Source organism: Camelus ferus, chromosome 2 (genome assembly GCF_009834535.1).
Source record: "Camelus ferus isolate YT-003-E chromosome 2, BCGSAC_Cfer_1.0, whole genome shotgun sequence".
Classification (NCBI taxonomy): Eukaryota; Metazoa; Chordata; class Mammalia; order Artiodactyla; family Camelidae; genus Camelus; species Camelus ferus.
Window position 1 is genome coordinate 50,229,905 of NC_045697.1, and position 23,868 is coordinate 50,253,772.

Below are 23,868 nucleotides of genomic sequence, written 5' to 3' on the forward strand. Positions count from 1 at the left end.
ACATTGTGAGACACAATTCATATCCTATTTGGGGATGCTTCATAAAATGCAACCAACTGGAAGAAGAAACACCACCTTGGTTCAACATTACACAGAACTCAAGGCAACACTGATTCCAGATGAGCCTGGAGCTGTGAGGTGCATTTTCTGGTTGTTTAAAGATCACTGAACTAGTTTTGAGTCTTAGCTTTCCCTACACTAGTTTTGTGATCTTGAGGAAGACACTTAACTTCTCTTGTCTTCAGTTTTCTCATCTGTAAATTGAGGGGGTTGGTTTTAACATCATTAATAACCCTTCCAGTTTAAAGATACCACAAATATGGATTTGTCATATCTGGACCATCTCTAACAAATAGTGCCAAGAGTGAATTAATTTATCCTTTACAAATTTTATTTCCATTCTGGAACTTTGACTTGGCTTTTGGAATTCTTAGTTGTTAGAACTAATAAGGAGTTTCAGGCCATTCCCATTTCTGTTATTTTATGATCTACTGGAGACCATGTCACAAATGAAGTGCTCAGCACTGCAGGGCTGGCTGGTGTCTTTAAGCTGGAAAAGAGACAGCATCTCAACAGATGGAACCTCATGTCACGGCCATGTACCAGAGCTGGTGTGTGTGTGTGTGCGTGCACGTGTGTGTGTGCACACATGTGTGTGTAAAGAGGGATCTCTGACTAGTGTTTGGAAGTTGATTCTTTATATATTTATTTTTATAGATCTACACCTGTATCTATCTTTCCTTCTCTCTTTCTCTCTATACATTTCTATATATTTTATAAATTTCTATATATCTATATTTATACCCATATAGGGAGCTCTAGATATAAAGACATATAGTCATATGGACATAGATACAGATATATGGAAATATATTTTAGGTGTTTAAATATGGCTATAGATAATTATAGCATTATTAACATATTTGATAAAATATATTGAATATAAACATATATTTCTCCTCCTGGGATATATAAATGAATAGGTAAACATCTCTCTCTCTCCCTCTCTCTTTTTCCCTCTCTCCCTCTCTCTTTCCCTCTCTCTCTCTCTCTTTCTCTATATATATATAGATCTATGCTTCATAAAATGCAACCAACTAGCAGAAGAAAGACCACCTTGGTTGAATGTTTCGTGGAACTAAAGGTGACACTAATTCTATATAATATAATATTAAAATAATATAATACAATTATATCCATATATCACATAGATATAGATGGATATTATTACATCCATATATATCATATGTATGAATACCTATCTACATATCTATCTGTCTGTCTATATCCCAGGAGGAAAAAAATGTAGATGAGACTGATGGGAATGCTTCTCCCCAGGATGTATCCCACTAGGGCAGGTGGGCAGAAACCTTCTGTCCCTTCATGTTGTGGTGACATGATTAACTCACAGATGTGCCTGGCCTTTCCCTCCCTCTTGCCTGCCTATCCTGCTCTCCGGGGAGGTTCTTGCCTTGCTAAGCTGGTTGTTTTGGCCTTTGCCATAAAGAATCCAGAAGACATAGGACAGGAGAAGGGGGATGAGATGGGACTGAGCTGAGGAAGGAGTTTTCCAGGGAGGGTGGGTAGGAGAAGCAGAGCAGAAAAGTCAGAGAAGCTGCTGGGAGAAGAGGGGTTGTGCAAAGAAACAGTACCCCCTTCCCATGATTTGAGAAATCAATGTCTTCAAAACTCTGTGTTGCTTCTGAACTCTGCTTTGGAGGGCAACGCTGCTTGGTGACTGAACCACACAATCCATGGCTCAGTAAATGTTGCAATAGTTGCAAATCTTTGCAAGGAGAACCAAAGGGCCTGCTGGGAAAAGCACTGAGGAAACCTTTGGAAGTGCCCATTTTGCTCTCGGAAGTCAGCTTTAAGGGTCTGATATGCTGTTGAAAAGACTGGGGGTGGTACTCCAGGGGCCAGAAACCCCACGAGAACAGGGCATGCCTCTATTTTGACTGCTGCTGCATATCCAGCGCCTGCTCTAGAGAGGGCTTTTTGGAGTGAATGAATGAGGAGTAAGTAGAAGAGTCTGTGAATGCAGGGTCTGTCTTAGGTCACTGATTCACCCTTAGTGAGGGGAGTTAATCTAGGGACTGATGCTCTGTATCCTGTTTCTTGAGAGAGAGAAGCAGTAAGCATGTAAGGAGTTCCAAATTGGGAAAAATACTGAAACTGTGGGGAAATAGAGGTGCTGGCCATGGAAGTGGTTTCCCTGTAATTCACTCATTTACAGCTTGTGACATTCTGAATAAAATACGAGAGGAGGAAGGGACTGTGTGTGGTCATTAATCTTGTCTGTAAAACAGAAATAATATTTCTTCTCTTGCAGAGCTGTTGTGAGGACTAGAAGTGGTGGATACTGATAGAAAACATGGGGCAATACATCCATACAGTACCCCTTATTATTACAGCCACCATTAACAGTCCCATTTTCAACTCTTCTTAAACAAAATCCCACTTATGCCCCAGACTCTACTTCTTTCCAGCAAAATCTCATGTGAGTTAACATATATAACACATAAAACACATAAAAGCTAGAGGAGGGAAGGTCCAGACTGCCCCTAAGTCCTATGCTTGGAACCCTCCAGATTCCTCCAAGTGCAACAGTAGAAACCACCGAGCTGCTCCAAGGCCTCGTTTACAGCTGTGGGACCTGGGTACCAGGGGCAATCGTGATTTCCTGAGACACCCAGTTCTCTTCTTAAGCATCTCTCTTAAGTCAGTGAAATTGGTTTTTCGCCAAGCAGGGTTAAAAAAAAAATTGTTACATGATTGAGATTTCTCTGATCCCAAGAAAAATGCTTAATCTGTCTTTTTTTTCCTTTTTTTTTTCTCACTTGGTTTGACTGTTTCTCTTCTCACCCCGACTTGATTCCTTTAGTAATTAGCTATGGAAGGAAATAACTCTCATGGTGAAAAGATCTAGAAGCTCAGATTCGAAACAAAATTCTAGCCAACATGGATATGTGTGATTCACAGTTGCTTTCAACCCACAGAAACTTGTTTGCACAAATTAATAACAACTTTTAATAAACAGATTTTACCATCCATGGATAAAAATATTCCAGTCAGGCTTTAGTTGAAAAGAAAGATATGATAGGAACCTATCCCCATGGCAACAGTATTTTTTGGAGTAGTTTCCACAACAATGATCTGTGACAACTTTCTGAAGAAGTTTGGGTGGGTGGTTCTGTTTCACAACTACCCGAGTAAGTGAGAGGGAGAAAAAGAGAAGGGACACAGAGCCGAGTCTGTGGATTTTGAATTATCAGCTGGGTGAGCCTCACCTTAATTATATTCAGGGTGAACCTAATGGTGCTTGTGATGATAAAACTGAAACTCTTCAGAAAGCTAAATGATATTTCTCCATATGTAAGCTGCCAAACCTTGTGGATTAGTCTCTGCCTGAATAAGAGAACACATGCAACAGCTTGATAAGAATAATAAAGATTTATAGTTACTTAGAATTCATCTTGGGTCAAAATAAGTTTCCTTGGGCCATCCTACAAATCAAAGGGAGACTAAGAATTAAATTCATCTCAGCTAAAAAGACGTTGCTATATAAATGGCAGGTTATATCAGAAACTCTCTTCCACGGGCTGACTTGCTCAGAGTGTGCCTTAACAAGCCATAACATAAGGTGCCCTTTGCGACCCTAATGACTCTGGGAAGGAGTCATACAGAGTGAAGAGGGGAACTCCCTTTGTACCTCAGGCTCTTCATTAGCAAATCTTGGACCAGGACTTGGACTCAGGCAATGCAAAGAAGACCACTTTCATAATCAGTAAGTACCGAAGCAAAGAAACCAGAGTCCAGGCTCCCATTTTGAACATAAATACGTATTGAATGCAACTTAAGGTACCCCCTTTATTTCTATTGTTTTATGATTTTGAAGTGAAATATTGCTCACTGTCAAAAATTTCAAATTGTACAAAAAAGTATCAGACAGGGAAAAATCATCCATTATCACCAGCCAGAGATGATGTCAAACTGATTTTGACATTTTAGGAGGATAAAGGTATCTTTAAAAGTCAGGCTAGCCCCTTGGTTTACAGATGAAGGCAGTGTTCAGGCAGGTGAGTCTGTGCGGAGCCTGCACAGCTAAGTACACCCAAGCTCACAGACTGCTCCTCCAGGACATTCTGCCCAACATCACTCTGCCTTTTGTGTTCAGTTATTTTATTTTATTTTCTAATTGTGTCAGGGAAATAATTAAATTTTCCAATCTTCAAGGTTTCTCAGAGAACAACAGCTTGCAGAAAGCAAACACACGTTCTGAATTGCAGACAAAGCCTGGACTGTTCTAATGGTAATTATGTAAATGCATCTCACAATTTGGACTTTATAAAAATAATAATTAAAAGTAAGGCTGGGCAAAAACATTATTCTTGTCAAAAGTACACTTATTTTTTCTCTAGCCATGTGCTTAATCTCCCTATTTTTGTATTTGAGAGGGACCACAAGAGATCTGTGGTTAAGCAGTAAATTAGACTTTAATCCCAATGATTTATCCTGGAAAATGTCACTGGAGCATTTTGGAGTAATTACGGAGTATCTCAGGACCCCACAAAGCCAGGAACATCTTCAGATGCTTACATTCTTAGGAACTCTTATTTTTGGAGGCTCCATTCTTCACCCTACAAATATGTGAAAATATACCAGCTTTGCATATGACATATCATTTTGGGCTATAAAATTCATGAAAGGACTTTTATAAAGTTGAAGGCTGTTAAGAATTTATAGTCTTATGATATACACCTTATTATAGTTTATATGAGAAAGAGGTGTGTGTGACAAGTTGGCATATGTATTAGTTTCCTGTAGCTGCCACCGCAAACTGGATGGTTACAGACAAGAGAAATGTATTATCTCACAGTTGCTAAGGCCAGAAGTTCAAAGTCTGTTTCATTGGGTTAAAATCAAGGTGTTGACAGAGTCATGCTCCCTTTTGTAGACTCTAGGTAAGAATCCGTTCCTTGCCTCTTCCAAGTTCTGCAGGCTGCCCGCACTCCTTGGCTTGCCACGTTACTCCAATCTTTGCTTCCATTTGCACTTTGCTTTCTTCTCTGGGTGTATAATCTCTTATCTATCTCTTATAAGGACACAAATGATGACATTTAGGGCCCACCCAGATAATCCAGGGTTATCTCATCATCTCAAAATCCTTAACTTAATTATATTGGCAAAGATCCTTTTTCTAAATAAGCTAACATTTGTAGACTTTAAGAGATTAGGACTTGATTTTTTTTAATTTACTTTTTTATTTTAATGTGATCAATTTATAATGTGTTAATTTCTGGTGTACAGCTTAGTGATTCAGTTTATATATATTTTTCATATTCTTTTTCATTATAGGTTATTGTAAGGTATTGAATATAGTTCCATCTGCTATACAGTAGAATTGTTTGTCTATTTTATATACAGTAGTTAGTATCGGCAAATCTCAAACTCCCAGTTTATCCCTCCACACCCTCTTTCCCCTCGATAACCATGTTTGTTTCCTATGTCTGTGAGTCTGTTTCTGTTTTGTAAATAAGTTCATTTGTGTCATTTTTTAAAATTCCACATATAATTGATATCATATGGTATTTTTCTTTCTCTTTCTAGTTTATTTCACTTAGTATGACAATATTCAGGTCCATCCATGTTGCTGCAAATGACTTATTTCATTCTTTTTTATGGCTGATGGTATTCCATTGTGTGTGTGTGTGTATATATATATACATACATACATATATATACCACATCTTCTTTATCCATTCATCTGTTGATGGACATTTGGGTTGTTTCCATGTCTTGGCTGTTGTAAATAGCACCGCTGTGAACATTGGGGTGCATGTATCTTTTTGAATTAGAGTTTCCCCTGGATATATAGGACCTCATGTTTTGGAGGCCATCATTTAGCCCACTACAGTATAATGTTACATTTTGTAGCTCTTCATATAAACTTTTATCAATTTTGATTTAGTCAGATTTTTATTTCTGTGTGTTGGTACCAATATGTTTTTCCCAGTCTCAAGCCTTTTTGTGGGCCCTTCAGAGGCTTCTAGCTCTGGGCATCTTGCTTGTACTGGATAAAAAAACCCATGAGAGAGACTTATCTTTAAAAAGGCTGGTTGACAGAACCCTTCTCATTGCCTGGAGCAGGCATTCTTCTAAGAGGCATTTCGCTGGGAAGCATTGGAAAAGGAGGAGATGCCTTTTTACATGGTCTTTGGATGTTAGGTTTCTGCAACAGCAAATAAGAGAAATATAGAGGATGAAACACTTGATGTCATATGAACTCCAGGCAGAGAAGCAATATGTTTTAATCCCAAACTGTGAGCATTTGCCAACTGTCTGCATTTGCCAGCTCTCAGGGACTTGGCACCCTTTTAGACCCTTTTCAAGAATTAATTCTAACATCTTTTCAAATAATCTTCACTTTATAGATGAGGAAGTTGTGTGCAGAGAGACTAAGTAATTTGCCCAAGTCACTCAACAAGAGGGTAGCAGAGTCAGAATTTGAACCCAGGTCTGTCTCACTGCAAAGTTCTGCTTTTCTGTGTACTGTGCAATGGCATTTCAGAAACAAGGAAAAGAGTGCATAAAACATATGACAAAGAAGTAAGAGTGTAGCCTTAAGGCCAACAGGATTAGAACTAGAGAGACATGACCTCTGTTACTCCACATTAGTCTTCATTTCTATCCTGGGATGTTACCATCAGTTAATATCATTACTTGAACTGCTGTGTGTGTTTATTTGCTCGTTGGAAAACTGTATATAATTGATCCATAGTGGGGGTTCTAGTCCTTGCAACTAAACTTTTTTTGTGTGGTTTTCATTCTTCAAGTGTCTGGAATTTAAAAGAACTTCCTCAGATCATTGTTATTACCCAGCCTTGATGAATTCAATTAATATTAAGTGTTGTTAGCTCTCCATCCAGAGTGGATGAACCAGGAAATTCATATCCCTTACAGAAGTAGTTTCCAAATGTTAATAATTTCTTTGTTTAATGATACTACTTCTGTGTGTACTGTTGTCTATAGTATCATTTATTCAAAATTCCTTTAATACTTGCATTTTTAATTTATATTTATTTTAAAAGGCATCTCTGTGGCATCACTGGAAAATCAGTTTCACCCACTAGAAGTGGAAGGTAAACAACAAATGAATGCAATGAAAAGACGATGGCATTTCTTACTGCTGGCTGGACAGTGTTAGCTGCCCAAGGAACAGGTAGGGGGTTGCCTGGCTATTGTCGGAAAGAGAAATTAGCAAGTGCGAGAGAGGTGGTAAAGGCACATTGGCACTAAGTCCAGATTTCCTCCCTGACAAACTCTGAGATGGAATGAGACCTGAGAAGGGAGCAGCTTTCTCACCCGAAGATTCAGTGTGATTATGAGCCTGTGTCTAAGCCACCTGCATCTGAGCCGTCTCACTACCCACGGTGGCGCCCCTCCCTTCTTGTGGTCTAAGGTCGGAAATTGAGGTTTCCTGTCATGTGCTGCTTCGACATTTGAAAGTGGGAGGGATTGAATGGTCTGACCAAAAGCTACCTGGCCCCTCATTCTGTGGATAAAGTCCCCTGGCCAAACCACCCTCCAAGTCACAGTGACGAGGCACAGGGCATGCTTATGCCTCACTGGCAGGCTTCAGTTCCCTGCCTGCCTCTGGGATTATGAAAGCGAGCCAATCACATCTTCCGCAGGAATCTTGCCCTCTTGCTACGGCCTCCCACAAGCCCTGCTGGTTCACTCTGTTCCCAGGTGAACAGCTCCAGGTTTGCGTGCTGCGTTCTCCTCCCCCAGGCTGAGAATATGTGACTAGTAAGCTGCTGTGATCTCTTCTCTCCAGTGTCCTATGTCCTGCATCCAGCTATCTCCATAATCCTCGGAGGGGATCCTTCTCTCACCGGCAGAGTGAAGAGGAGGTGAACACAGCACTCCTCACTTAGGGAAATACTGCCGTCCTGTAGAACCGTACCCAGATAGATTCTCTTCCTGTTTATAGGCGCCCACTCATTCCCAAAAGAATCACCAACCGTCACAGAACAGACGGAAATGCTGCAGATGTCTTTCAGGTAGTAAGCCCTTGAGATAACAGAAGCTATCTTTTATCTTCTTAGGAGTCTTCATTTAATCTCATGAAGAGGGCAGTGGGCTTATTTGACACAAAATTGGTAGGTTCTTGTCTATAAGGTCTGATGTGGGGATTTTTTTTTTTTTACTCCAATTCTCCTTCCTCATGGTCCTGCCAAAGCACCTTCAACTTTTGTGATCACATCACTTAGCACTCAAAGCTCTTATTTTCCAAAGGTGAAAGATTAAATGCTGAAAGTTGTGCAACATGGTGGTTAAGGGCACAGGGTCTAGAAGCTCAGGAATCAGACTACCTGGATTCAAAGGTGGACCACTTACTTGCTGTGAGTTTAGGTAAGTTGCTGAACCTCTCTGAGCCTCAGTTTCCTTACTAACAGTACCTTCCTCATGGGAATCTTATGGAGTTACATATAAAGAACTTACAATAGTACCTGGTACATAGTAAATGTTTATAAATTAGCTATTGTTATTAGAGAAGAAGCAACTCACTACCCCTTTAACACTTGAGCTCAAACTGACTTCAAAGCCATCCAGGCAATAGGATCCTGAGGACCAAGGATGCTGGACACACATATTTTGATGGGAAAGTGGACATAGGGTACCATCCAAAACTGATGGGGCTTTGCAAGGGAGGCTCGTAGCAACATGAAGAGTGGGTACCTGGTGGTGGAAGAAAGAATACGAAACAGGCAGGAAATAGGAGTGAAAATATACTTCACTGTTCTTATTTTAGGGGAAGGAGAGCTCACGATTCCATATCTGGGTGATCAGGAAATGCCATGGGTGTCAGTGTGAGAAGCTGGTAGGACACAGAGCTCCCTTCCTTCCCCGAGGAACTGGTGTGCCCTCCCTTGCTTTGTAGTCCCTTCTGTCCATATCTTTTTCTACTAGTTTTTAAGCTTCTTGAGGGCAAGAACCAAGCTTTGTCTTTTTTTTATTCCCCACGGAGCATATTACAGTGGCACGAAGAACGCATGTGGTGGAATATATTTTGAATTAGCTGCTTAGGTGTTAGTCGGGACAAAAATTGAACTCCTGTCAAAAAGGAACTCAACAATACAGTGGTTCAGACAAAACAGAGGTTTATTTTCTCTCCCGTAACACCCCAGAAGTAGGTGGCTTTGCTCCATGATGTCATTCAAGGGGCTGGGATTCTTTATATCATGGCTTTACTACCCCTGAGGAATTTGTCTTCATCTGCGTGGTCAAAGCTGTTATGTCCAAAGACCATAATAAAGGGTAGTGGAGGCACGCAGGTTCCTTGGAGGAATAATCTGCACTCACACCCGACTTGCCAGCACGTGGCTACAGGACCCCACTTCGATGGGAGATGTTGCCTACAGATGGGCAGACTTTCACTCAGCCAGTACTAAGGAGCAAAAAGGAAGAAGCAGGGGATGATATTGGGAGAAAATTAGCAATCTTTGCACATTTAGTTAATTTTGGAATATTTACCTGACACTGCTGTGTCCTTGAATGCTTCTTAAGAATGAAGATCAATGGGGAGGGAGAGGGTAAGAATCTTGGGGGTGATCTGTGTGCCCAGCTTTCTGAACCACGCTGTCTGTGACTGATGCCTCATTTTCCTAGGAAGCCACAAATCTTTGGGAGATTTTTTTGGTCAGAGGCCAAATGGCCTTTGTCAACAATAGTTGGAGAACATTTTTTTTTCCTGTGGAAGAAAAATCTAAAGGGAAAAGGGAGCTAGAATTACATGTAAAGCATGGTATGTTTTCTTAAAATTAAATGGGCATATTTTGGTCTCTGAAGCAGTTCTACCAAATATAGAAAGCATTTCAGAATTCTCTGAGAGCAGTCTAAGCTTGGAATGTTAATGTCGACTTGAGAAATCATTTACAGCACCAAGAGACAGACACATAAAATGCAAATGAGGCTTTCTAATTCAGGAGTTTTCCATTTTTGAGTCATGAAAACTTCTTTAATTAAGCAATTTTGAAGCATTAATCAAGCGATAAAAATGCTCTGGATGTGAACATTCAAAATAAACGGCAATAAAACCAATAGTTCACGGATTGTGGATAATCCACGACTGTTAGGATAGGCAGTTGGAGGTTTTAGAGTTGGAATAACTTCTCTTCTCTTTACTGTCTTGCTTCTTACATGAATCAGGGCAATTCAAGGGTAATGTAGTCTGCCTATATGTTGCCACAAGGGCTTCTTTTGCTCTTTTCTTAGCTCCTTAATCACACTTGGGGATAATTGCCCTAATGTAGTCTTTAAATGGGAGTGTAATGTTTGAATTAGGAAAACAGGGAAGAGCTGTTTTCAGGAGTAATATTCTCATAAAATATGATATGAAATAAAAAATCCCGTAGTACACACACACACACACACACACACACACAATACTAAACCAGCTGTAAAAATACCCCCAAGAAGCCTAGGGGGTGCTTTGGCCGAATCTCTTCTCTTTGAGTTAGAGGGTGGGGTGCATAGGGCACATGTGTTCATCCTGATATGATTTCTCCAGGCATGTTCCACAAGAACAGGTTTCGAGGGACGTGATGGTTTATTTTACATGTCCACTTGAGTGGGTCATTGGGTGCCCAGATTAAACACTTTTTCTGGGTGTGTCTGTGAGAATGTTCCCAAACGAGATCAGCATTTGAACTGGTGGACTCAGTAGAACGCCCCCTCCCCCAGGAGATTCCCCTCCACCTCAACATGGGTGGACATCACCCAATTCATTGAGGGGCTGAATGAAACAAAAAGTGGAGGAAGGAGGAATTTACCCCCTTTTTTCCTGCCTCACTGTTGAGCTGGGACGTCATCTCAGACTGAGATTCACATCACCGGCTTCGTTGATTCCCAGGCCTTCAGACTCAGACTGAATTATACCACTGTGTTTTGGAGTCTTCAGCTTGTAGGCAGCAGACTGAGGGACTTCTTTACCTCCAGAGTTGAGTGAGCCGACGCCTCATGATTAACCACCTTTCTATACGGGAGAAGCCTGGCTTCACAGGCAGGTTGTGGTGTCTCACAACCCCTGAGGCCTGTCACGGGGATCACAGGGCACTGGCCCCGTGGTAGGCAGTGCTGTATTTCCACAGAGCAGTCTTGCCCCTCTGAGGGCTGTCTTTGGTGGGTGACTATGGAGCAGAGTTTGTCCAGATCTTAGCAGGGATGCTTCACATTGCTGAAGTTTCCGCTCTTCTGGGAGAAGCCTCCTGTGACTGGATTTACCTAAAGACACTGTACCTTACTCCCGGTTACTCTGTGACATCACCGTTTGATTGTCCTCTCTGTCTCCGCTTCCACCAGACTGTGAAATCTGTGACAGCAGGGACTGTACCTGTGGGTCACGGCTACACCACCTGTGCCTGGAAGTTGGCAGGTGCACTATGACTGTCTGCTGAACGAATGGATGATCCTGGGTTATGATTTATACCTCATTAAATCTTCAAAATTGGAGGCGTAATTTTTGTAAACAGTAAATTTACTATGAAGGAGGTTCAGATAATGAAGCAGAGGGGCAGAGACCTGGGTTAATGTTCCCCAGGTCCCATGGCTAGAACTGGCGGGGCTGGAATCACAGTCCACATCGTCTCTAATCTGTCTGCAGCCTGTCCTTCTCAGTTCCTCCAAGTTGCCTGCTGATCTGATGAGAACCCTGTGATGTAAGGTATGTGAAATGTCTTGGAAAATACGAAGGAAATATTAAAAATATAAAGTCGTCTTCACTATTTTTTGAGTATTCAATATTTTTATTGGTGAAAATAGTTTATTTAAACTATTAAAATAGTTTAAATAAACTATTTTCAGCCTCCAAGTAGAATACAGATGCTGTCAAGGGCTCATTAGGAAGAACTATATTGAGAGAATGCCTTTCCACAGCAATGCAGTTTAGAGAGAGGAATAAAATAGTGAAGAGTGAAATTTAGTATATTTGTTTCCTTTACCATCATTTAAAAAGTTCAGATTTTATATTTTGAAATCCTCACAAACTTACAGAAAAATTGCAAGGAAAATACTGAACCTTTTGAGAAGACATTTCCAAACTAATGTCCCATCATGCCCAAATATGTTAGTGGGTAGTTCTTAAAAATATCACCACAAGACCACTATCAAAATGAGGAACTTGATATTCATATATTATTTCCATATAATTCTCTTATCCCATTCCAGTTTCTAATGTCCCTCAGAGAAAAATGATTTGATAATTGATATTTTTCTTTTTGCACTCACCAAAAAAGCCTAGAAAAGCAATCTTTGTCAAAATAAATTACAAATAATTGCTGTTTTTTTTTGTGGCAAAATATTTTTGACCTAATTGCAACTTTATACTTTGAAATACATGTAAAGGAATAATATTCTGGTGATTTTAATTTTCTTTACTTTATTCTTTAATGCATGTTTATTATTTTGAAGGAGCTGGAAGAGCACACACTCACTAGGAGCTTGTCCCGTTGGAACTCATGGGAGGGGTTCTTTAGTTATCCTTAAACCGTTGAGTTTCTATCTTCTCCTCAGAACCCTCCCCCAGTCTGATCTGGGCCCCTCCCCTTACTTCTTCATGTGCCCTCTTTCCCCACTTGTCATGTGCTCAGTCAGCAGGTTTTAAAGCCAACAGAGTATTTTCTTGAACTGTGAGGCAACCTGAGAAGGGTCATGTTATCCAGGTGGGCAATTTGCAGGAATGCAGATCTGTTACTTATTAGAGAGCAGGAGAGCTTAACACTCTTCCTTCCATTCACTCCACACAAGTACACAGAAAGCAACCGGGAAAAAGTATTGTGTTTTTCTGATTGTAGAAATAATGTGTAGTAGTTGGAATTTATTGAGGGAGTTTGAAAAATGAAAACAAGATGATAGAGAGGTAAAATTATTCACTAGACGTAACTTTAAAGAACAGAAATATATAAACTATAAACTGTTTTTTTCACTTAGCAATGTCATTAACTATTTCCTGTATTATTAATCTTTTATGCAACAAAATTTCCCAAACTTCATTCTAGTAAAACTTGGGCACTGAGCTAGATATTGAAATGGAGCCCTGTGGTTAAGCTTGATCAAAACTGTGCTCTACCTCCTTAGATAAAACAAGTTGTTTAATCAGGTTAAACTTGGTGTTTCCCAAACTGTTTGATCTTAGGGCTTTTTTTAAATTAAAAATCTATTAGCGCTTTGATAAATACTCTCCTTTCTACAACATGTGCTTCACTGCTGCAGAGCATTTTATCACACGAATTAATTCAAATCTAAATGGCAGAAAATTCAATCACAGTAGTTTCACCAGATGGAGGTCTGGTTTTCTCACATAAGACGATGCGAGGATCTGGGGCAACTGCTCAGTGACGTCAAAGTGGTTCCTTCTGTCTCTCTATTCCTCTATTCTTAAATTCCATCTTCTCTACTGTAGAACGGCTGCTGCACCTCCAGGGATCGTCCACCTAGTCTAGGCAAGAAGAGAAAAGAGGGGGTCAGCAAAAAAGGAGGAAGGGCTAAAGAGAATGGCGGCCAAATTCATTCCTTAAAAGACAATCAAGAAACAGCAAGGACCTATTGTAGAGCATAGGGAACTATATTCAATATCCTGTAACAACCTATAATAGAAAAAAATCTGAAAAAGTATATATGTGTGTGTGTGTGTGTGTGATTGTATATATATATATACATATATATGACTGAATCACTATGCTGTACATCAGAAACTAACACAACATTGTAAATCAACCATACTCCAATTAAAAAAAATACTTCCTAGAAGTCTCATGGGTAACTTCCATTTACGCCTCATTGGCCAGTTCTGGGTCACTCAATCACCTCAAGCTGCAAGCATGTCTGGGAAGGTGGGTATTTTGCTTTTCAGCCTTAGTAATAGAGGAGGTCCAGGGGAAGGGCACAGGGAATAGACTTAAGGTAGATAATCCAAAATATTTGACTCTGCCCATCCCCTGGCTCCCCAGCATCCTCTCTGGCCTTTCTTCCCTATCAGCGAACACATTCTCCCTTTCCCAAGGGAGACCACACTCAGTCTCATCCAGTTACCATATCCAGCTCCAAGTTCAGAAACCTGCTGTGGCATGGTGTCCTCTGAATGGAGCTCATGCTCTAGTGACCCATAAAACAAAATTATCTGTCTTCAACATGCACAATATACGGTGATGGAAACAGTGAGCAAAGAGCTGTGTCTGGCTCACAGGCAACACCAAATCATGCTGGTGCAGAATTGCAAAGACTGTCTGTCTTGAAAGGGACTCTACTTCTTGGTTAACCAAACTGGCAGCCCCTCTCTGTGCCCCTGGGGAGGATTCTCATTATTCGTCCTCCTCCATGAACACAGGAAAGATGCCCCACTTGGTGACTGCACATCGTTTTTAGCCCCTCCCAATGGTACAAGTTTAGGGACCCTGGTTTTGCTTTATGTGTTAAGTACTCACAAGCCTTGTCCACCAGGCCTGGGGTCCCCTGCCACCATAGTTTCTTAAACATTTAGTAGGCTTCTTGTCTATTTTCTCTGGGTTGATTCTATGTATGAAAAATCACAGCCAAAGAGCTTGCTCTTAGTGGTAGACATCTGTGATCTGCCCATCCTCCTCTCCTATGGATAATACAGCTTTTGCTTTAAGACAGTGGGGAAAACAGTCTCCACTGGTGTGCCTGAGAGCATCCATGTGCCCCCTGCAGATCCACGATCTGTCTTCTTACTCAATGAGTGTATATTTCCCTTGCTCGAGCTCACATCGCTTCCCTTTACCCCTTGTCTATCCCACACGTTGGACACGCCTTAGCTAAAATATCCCCTTACTGTTTCTACACATTTTATTCTCTACCTTCATGTACATGCACATGTCCAGTCTTAATAATAATAACAATAATGATAATAATAATAATAATAATAGCAAATGCAACCAGTTTATTAAGTGGGCTGAAGTCAGCAGGCTCACAAACAAAAAAGGGTTTAGTTTGTTCCCACGTCTCCCTTTAAACATTTTGTTTCTGATCTCCCTTCTATACTTTGGATGTCATTTTTGACAGCTCTCACATATTTTCCGTTGACTTCAGTTCTTAGAAAAATAGCCATTTTTGGTGACTCTGACTGTCAGACCTTAAAAAATGTAGAAAAATCAAAATTTCAATCTCATATCCAATTAAAAACTTGCCTCCCTCCCCAGTAATGGAATAGTGACCTTTGGTTTGGGGATTTCTATGAGGAGAAAGGGGCATGGTCTCTTTTTGTTCACTCTTTAATCCTTGTAAACTCTCCTGCCCTGTCTTCTCCAGGGTTAGGGCAGAGGGAAGAATTGAAAAAAAAGGTGCAGAGTCATACCCTCCTGAAGCTGTAGTGATGGGATTGCCAGTGTTTTCCATCACTCCTTGATGCAGACAGAGTATATCTAGGTGACTATTGAAACCCTTCAGATTTACCCCCTGACCACCTGGTAAACCGCCTCCATTCCAGTGCTGGCACTTCTGAATAGGGCCCATGTACAGCAGCTCATGCTTGGATATGTTTTGGCTATAATTGACCCATGGGAAATTCATGCATCCTGTATCACTGAGTGGTGGGACTGGACTTTGCCTAATTGCTGACCCTTCTCTTTTTGCTCCCCTCTCCTAGAATACACCAGCATTTCTTCTGCCTTTCAACATGCTCCATGTGGAAACCAGCATCAACCTCTATGTTCTTGTAATCCATACATTCAAAGGTATCTATGTCATTCCCCCCCATTAATTCTCTCGGCGTGCTCTCCTTCTTTCTCATGGAAGCACCTGGACTTGCACTTCCATGGTTTAGTGAACAGGGGTGAGATATCCGTCTCCTCTTCCATCTCTAATAGCTGTTCTGGAGGTTTTTCCTTACTTGGCTTAGGTGAAGCGAAGAGGGCCCCCACTTGACCTCCCCACTTTACCTCCATGCATTCCATTCTCAACAGCCCTCCTTTTGAAGGCCAAGTGTGCTTTAACAGAGCCTAGATGGAGTGATGGTCACAGCACTGGGTTTGCTCTCTTTGAATAAACTGCTTGGAAGTTGTAAAGAGCAGATGTCTTCAGAGAGTGTAGGGACATATCACTTGGGTTCCTAGCTATGAGGATTTAGCCAGAAAAAGCCAAAACACCTGGGGAAGTACCCTTGAACACCCAACTAATTAATATTTATTGAGTGCTTATAATAAGCCAGCATTGCACTAAGATATTACATTGATTTTTAAAATTTATTTCTCACAACCCTATGAAGTAGGTATTATTACTATTCCATTGTTCAGATGAGAAAATTGAGGCTCAGGTGAAGTTCTTACCCAAAGCCACATGGCTAACAAGTGTCTGAGCTGAAATTCAAAGCTCAGCAGTCTGACCCCCGAGCCAAGATTATTAGCCACAATGCTATCTTGCCTCCTTATCTATTTAAGCCCTCTGCATCCATTGGGATTTCTCTGTTAGATCAAATGATGGTTCTCTTACTCTAATCTCTTTAAGAAAACCTGGTGAAAGCATTCTTTTAGTTGGGGGTTGGCAAACTACGCAGATTATTTTGGTAAAGAAAGTTTAATTGGAACACAGCCACATCCATCTGTTTCTGGCTACTTTCACACCATAGCCTCAGGGCTGAGTAGTGAGCAGAGGCAATGTGGCCCATGAAACCAAAAATATTGCCTGTTTGGCTCTTTACAGGAGAAGTCTGCTGACTTCCCCCACTCCCGCCGCTCTAAAATAGTCAGGAAGTTGACTCTAAATCTGTAAGTTACACCATCAGCTGCATCACTTCAGATCCTGGGTCTGTCTCCTTCCTGTAAAATGGAGGATAGTGACATCTCCCTTTCAGAACTGGTATGAGAATTACAGTTGACCTCAGAGCAACATGGAAGTTAGGGATGCTGCTGAAGATCCATGTGTAACTTTACAGTCAGCTCTCCACACCCGCGGTTCTGTATCTGGGGATTCAACCAACTGTGGATCATGCCACACAGTGGTATTCATTATTGAAAGAAATCTTTGTCTACGTGGACCCATGCAATTCAAATCCTTGTTGGGCAAGAGTCATTTGTAGTGTGTTATTATCCAACACACTTAGCACAGTTTCTGCTGGAAATAAGTTCTCAGTAATTGGCAGCTATTTTTGTTATTGTTCTCTTTTTTTATCAAAGTACAGTCAGTTTACAATGTTGCATCAATTTCCGGTGTACAGCATGATGTTTCAATTATATATATATATATACACATTTATTTGTTTTCATATTCTTTTTTATTATAGGTTACTACAAAATATTAAATATAGTTTCCTGTGCTATACAGAAGAAACTTATTGTTTATCTATTTTATATATAGTAGCTAGTATCTGCAAACCTCGAACTCCCTATTTATCCTTTGTTATCATCACCAATAAGATACAGATCAAGGACCCCACTTCATGAGATTTTATCAGGCCTAGCTTTGCTGGGAGCAACTTACCTGCCTTTGGACATAGATTTCCCTCAAAGTCTCCTTACCACATAGCCTGATAGATAGCTCCCACCTCTCACCACCATTTGAAGCTCAGCTTCTGCCCTGAAATACAGGATTTTGAAAAATGCTTTTAGAATTGGCTGAATAGGTCATGATGTCCTTTCTACTTCATATTTCACAGAAGAGGGCTGGGCCTCTCTTCTATAAGTGCTCCTCCCTATTCAACCAAAGACTGGAGCACACATCAGTTGTCACTCAGTTTACTCACACCCCTGAGCAGGAACTGTCATATCTCAGCTAGCAATACATCCCAGCTCCTTCAACTTAAGGGAGCTACGTTCTCAGTGAAATCTGAAATTATATGTCTTGGCTAGAATGGTTGTGGTAGACACATGTGGAGGGAAAGGGTGACTTCTAAGTAGATAAAGGGAGAGGGAATCTGGAACTCAAAATGCATATGCTAGCTAAGTACAGCAAAAGTTCAGCATGCTCATTTAGAAGCTGTAGGCTCTGAAATATTTGGAGAGAAAATTACGTTATTTTGCGAAGTATATTCTATCATTTTCTGGTTATGAAAGCTGATCCCTCTTGGTTCTTCATAAGGAAAACATCACAGATTGAAGAGTTGGGGGCTGTTGGGTACGAGGAAGAAAGTCAATGTCAGAGCAATGTGGAGACAGGGAAGCTGGTGAAGCTTAGGCTCATTTGGATGGCACTTTCCAAGGTCCTGTATCTAGTTTTGTATCCATAATTTTGTAATACTCATCCTAAAAAGGGTCCTGGAAATAGTGTAGGCTTCAGTCTCCCTGCAGCTTCGTTCTTTCCCAGGAAACCTTGAGGCATCGGGGAGGTGGAGAAATTGTTGTTCCTAGTGGCAGGAACCCAGAAGAAACTTTTAAGAACCAGTAGGGCTAGTTTAGATTTTAGGCTGACTGCAGAGCTACACTGAGATGATTTCTTCTGTACTCACACTTTTGGTGGCATGGTAGGAACTTCAAGAAGCAGGGAAACATCTGCTGGCCAGTAAACAGGTGAGGGAGAGGGTCATGTGAAATGAGATAAGATGCAGAAGGGTTCAAGAACTGAGCAGCAGACAGGCACTAAAGGTGGCTGGGAAAATGTTAAGATCCTAGAGAAGATCATATTAAGTGAAGTGAGTCAGACAGAGAAAGACAAATGTCATATGATATCAATTATATGTGGAGTCTAAAAAAATGATACAACTGAGCTTATTTACAAAACCGAAAGAGATCCACAAACATAAAAAACAAACATGGTTACCAAAGGGGAAGGGTAGAAGGGATAAATTAGGAATTTGGGGTTAGCAGATACAAGCAACTATATATAAAATAGATAAACAACAATGACCTACTGTATAGCACAGGGAACTATATTCAATATCTTACAATAACCTATAGTGAAAAAGAATATGTATATAGGTATAACTGAGTCACTATGCTGTACACCAGAAACTAACACAACATTGTAGATCAACTATACTTCAAAAAAAGAAAGAAGGAAAGTTAAGGTCCCCTCTCCCTTGAATCTTTGGAGATTTCGGATTTTCCACTGTATGTGAAATAGATATTCTGCTTCCTTTATTTATGTCTTAAAGGAGAAGATGACTCTTGAAGGTGGAGTACTTTGCAGCCATCTGCACCCCTGACACTTGGGATACGTCTTTAAGACAAACACAGGGAGTACTGATTGCGGGCCACACTTGGGTTAATCAGAGGAGTCGTCCTGGGATAAAGAGTATGGTTCAAGCCGTGGTAAATTGAGGACACTGTTGGTGTTACTTTCTTAGGGGAGGTAACTAGCCCTTGTCGATGGGAATTAACAGAAGGCAAACTGGGAATGAAAGATGAAGACAATTCAGGAAAGAAATAAAGAGCCTGTGAAGCTTTCTGTAAAAGAAACCAATGTTTAAAAGGAAGTTTCAGTTAGTTGACAACCTTTTCAGAGTCCATGCCCTACAGAATCAATTATACTTTCTGCTCTCCGATTACACTGGATAAAAATGCCTTTTACTGCACATTGTTTATGTGTTAAGTTCTCTGTTCTAGGGCAGGAGAGAAGACTATGGATAGTTACTGAAAGAGTGTATTGCGTGTGGTGAACATTTAATACTGAAAGACATGGAAAGGACGGACAACTAGAGGTCTGTCCACCCTGGGTCTTTGGAGCTCCTTAATCCTCCGTGTCTAGTGAAGTTTCTCATGTTTCTCACTATGTGTAAATAAACGCCTTAAAAAGTCATCATTCCACTCAGTAAGGTAAGAGCTTTGGATGTAATATGCTTCTGAAATTGCCCACAAATGTTCTTCTATTTTTGATAAAGAGGTGCTATAAAGATTCCTTTTAAAATACTCATCTGTCATAAGCATTTGCAGGCTTCCACTTCAAAAGGCATTTTAAAAATTGTTGATGAAATCTCTTCTCTGTAAAAAGTCTTTGTCTGGCCTAATTTTCAAGCCTCTGTCCCATCCTCTCAGCTTCCTGGAGCTCTGCCCTGTCTGGTCAGACATTTCCCTGGAATGGTTGCAGGTTTGCTGGCATTCCTCTGAGGACAGAGATGGATGAGGTGTGTGGGTTTGTTAATGTTCACTTGGTATTTTTAGTCCATGGTTAGCAGAAGTAGAGGCCACAGCAGAGTGGCTTTTGTTGAATGTGAAATCTCACATCTCTCCCTGGAAGGTCGCTTTTTTTAGGAGCATCTGTTTTAACTGGCTGCCCTGCCGACAGGTCTGCTGTCGGAATCCTAGGGCTCACGTTGCCAGAAGCCTCCCTACTCCCTAAAAGGTTTGGTGTGTAGTCTGTCATAAGAATAGGCCTTAAAGCCTGCAATGATAAATTATTTAGTTAAATGTGTTTCTAAAAGGTGTGGATTTTTGTCCATCTTAGGAAGTATCTGCTAGAGAATGTCTTAGCTGTGGCTGTTCCCTGGTAGGCTCAGTCTAGTGCAGAATGAACACTAGGTTCCAGCTTCCAAGTCCATCCTCATCCTCATCCAAATAACACTTGGCAGCAAAACTGGTTTAAAGTTTCCTTACTTATTTTATTTTAAGATGAATGTATTTAGATTGGATGCATCTCTACTCTGTATCTAAATGAAGGAAAAGGTGTATGTGTGCATGTGAGTGTGTATGTGTGTATGTGAGTGTGTACGTGTTCACACACACACACAATGCAGCACATATGTGTGTGTGCATCTTCAGCTCCACACCAAACACTTGTGCTGGACTTTCATTCCCATATCCCCACTGTTCATTTAGGTACCGAGGGTTCCACCCTTTGTTTTGCTTCATGTGTCATGTGCTGTTGAAAAAAGGGTCATGGCGTCCTCACAAGACAGTTTGGATGGGCCTCAGCAAAGTCTTGGGGTGTGGTTGGGTGTTCCACTGGATGGGTCACATGCATTATGTAGCGAACTGACCAGAGGAGGGGCATACCGCAGGGCAAGGAGACAACAGCTAATGTAATTCTTTTCCTCTGAAGGACCAAAGATCTCTACATAGTTAGTCTCCACTGGCTTCATTGGCTAGAGCCGCCAGGAGAGCCAGGCTCCTGGGGCTGTCTCTGCTTTTCTCCAAGTGATCCTCCTTCACTTTCCCAACAACCCAGGCAAGTTACCAGGGCTCCAAGGTCAGGGATCTAGAGAGGGAGAAGAAGTTTGGTTCTTTCCCTATTCTTTTTCCCATTCAATTATTATGATGCAATCTCCAAGGTTCCTAAAGAACTTCCTTTTTGATTACCAAAAGATTATTGTAGAATTAAACCACACACACCCTCCCCTTGATAACACAGACTCTTTCTTCCTCTTTATTTTTGCTTCAATAATATTACTTCTCTTTTAGGCATTGGGAATGCCTCCAAGAGAGTAATGGAAAGGCCACGTTCAAGGAAATGAGAAAGGAAAAGCACAAGAATTAGTATATTGTACTAGGACTAAGTACATTTAAATATGTGTGCAGTGTTGATCTTGAAATCCAGGGATTATTTCATAAACTGAGTTTCAAAAGAAATTAACTTAAAAAATTGTTGATTTCTGGCAATATGGCAGATTACATACTCTGAACACTCTCTTGCTGAAAACAACACATGATGAATATAAAAAAAGAATCTTTTAAAGTATATCACTGAGCTAGCAAGCAAGTGAGAAATGTAAAATCTGAGGCTTGGATTGAATATGTATCCCTTAAAGAGGTTTCACATTCACTTCATCTGACTGCTAGTACATAAGCTTCACAGGGGCAGAACTTCTGTCTGTTTTATTCTCTGCCCAATCCTTTCTATCTATTTCAGATAATAGGTGATACTAGACACATAACAGGCAATCAAAATTACTTATGGGACCAATGAATAAAGAAATCCCCAGAAGAGCAAGGCTTTTCACCTGTTATAGACAAGCCAGTTGGAATGAAAGTTTATAGGCAAACAAGGAGAAGGCTAGAATGATTCATGTAGCAATGAATTATAGTTGGAGATATCAATATTAACTATAGTTTACATTAATACAGATGGATAACTATGTAAATATTTATTGATAAGCTCATATATCACCTTGCCCCATAAATTGAGAGGGACTTGAAGCAATAATACCACACTGGCAACCAGCATTGTCAACACCTGGATGTTGATTTTAAATATCATTCTCCAGTAAAAGGATCCAGGAATTCATGGAGAAATGGCTGATTCTAGGACTGGGGCAAGAAAATACATAAGATGAGCCTGTTACATCTTATAGGGTCAGAAAGTAAGAAAGTGCAGCAACAACAAAACTTCACAATCATGGGGTCAAGCGGAAAGAGGATCATACTGAAAGAGCCCCCAGTGATCAAATCTGGAGCAATTCCATCAAGAAAATAAAGTAGCATTGTATTATAACTCAAAGTATGGAATATATATCCATTAGTCTAAACTGATATAAGTAAACAACTGAATACACACACACATACATACATACATGGGAGAAATGAGACAAAAATCCCATGGAGAAGAATTTCAAATAAAGCATGTAGATACTCTTCCCTCAGAGAAGTGAAGCATACTCCTCACGTATGGGCTGCTATGGTGACTTCCTTTCAAAGAGCACAGTATGTCCAGTCAGAAAGTAGTAACTGCACAGCGGAGAAACCTGACAAACATTACCCCAGCCAGGTAACCAAGGTTAACATCATCAGTGATAAGTAATCAACAATATATATCCTAGATATAATGTGGGGATAAAGGTATTTTACCTTTGTGGTCTTCCTCCCCTACAAACCAAAAATCTATAACAGATACACACACCCAGGAAAGAAAAAGGGATCCAAACACAACAAGAAAGATAAACTTCAAATCACAAGAAAAGAGAGAAAAGAAGAAGAAAGGAACAAACAAGAACTATGAAAAAAAAAACCAGAAAACAAGTAACAAAATGGCAGTAAGTACATACCTATCAATAATTACTTTAGGACTTAGTGCCTCAATCAAAAGACAGAGTGGCTGAGTGGATACAAAAACAAGACCCATATATATATACTCCCTACAAGAAACTCACTTCAGATCTAAAGACATGCCCAGACTGAGAGTGAGGGGATGAAAATGAAAATCAAAAGAAAGCTGGGGTAGCAATACTTACGTTAGACAAAACAGACTTTAAAATGAAGACTATAACAAGAGAAAAAGAAGGACATTACATAATGATAAAGGGATTGATCCAAAAAGAAGATAATAAAATTATAAATATATATGTACCCAACATATGAACACCTAAATATATAAAGCAAATATTAACAAACGTAAAGAGAAAAATTGACAGTAACACAGTACTAGTGTTAAGGGGACTTTAACAATCCACTTATACCAATGGACAGATCATCCAGATAGAAAATCAGCAAGAAAATACTGGCCTTAAATAATACATTAGACCAGATAGACTTAGTAGATAATATAGAACATTCCATCTACAGGCAGCAGAATATATATTCTTTCCTATGTTCATTGCAGTATTATTTACAATTGCCAAGATATGACAGCAACCCAAGTGTCCATCAACAGATGAATGGATAAAGAAGATGTGGTATGTATATACAATGGAATATTATTCAGCTATAAAAAATAAAATCTTGCCATTTTTGACATCATGGATGGACCTAGAGGTTACTAAGTGCTAAATGAAGTGTCAGACAAAGAAAATACTGTATGATTTCACTTATGTATGGAATCTAAATAGCAAAACAAATGAACAAACATAACAAAACAGAAACAGAGTCATGCAAAGAACAAACAGGTAGTTGCCAGAGTGCGGGGGGAGAAGGGGGAATAAGAAAAATAGGTGAGGGAGATTGAGCAGCATAAACTTCTAGTTACAAAATAAATTAGTCACAGGTATGA

The 23,868-nt window shown here is 40.2% G+C and overlaps 1 long non-coding RNA gene across 1 annotated transcript; it reads left to right on the plus strand.

The window, feature by feature from the left end:
* Nucleotides 1-11,085: 11,085 nt before the first annotated feature.
* On the plus strand, nt 11,086-20,194 carry LOC116656945. The gene is made up of 3 exons (XR_004311952.1): nt 11,086-11,728; nt 15,668-15,755; nt 19,106-20,194. It is a non-coding gene; the product is annotated as an uncharacterized LOC116656945 (long non-coding RNA).
* The last annotated feature ends 3,674 nt before the right edge of the window (nt 20,195-23,868 follow it).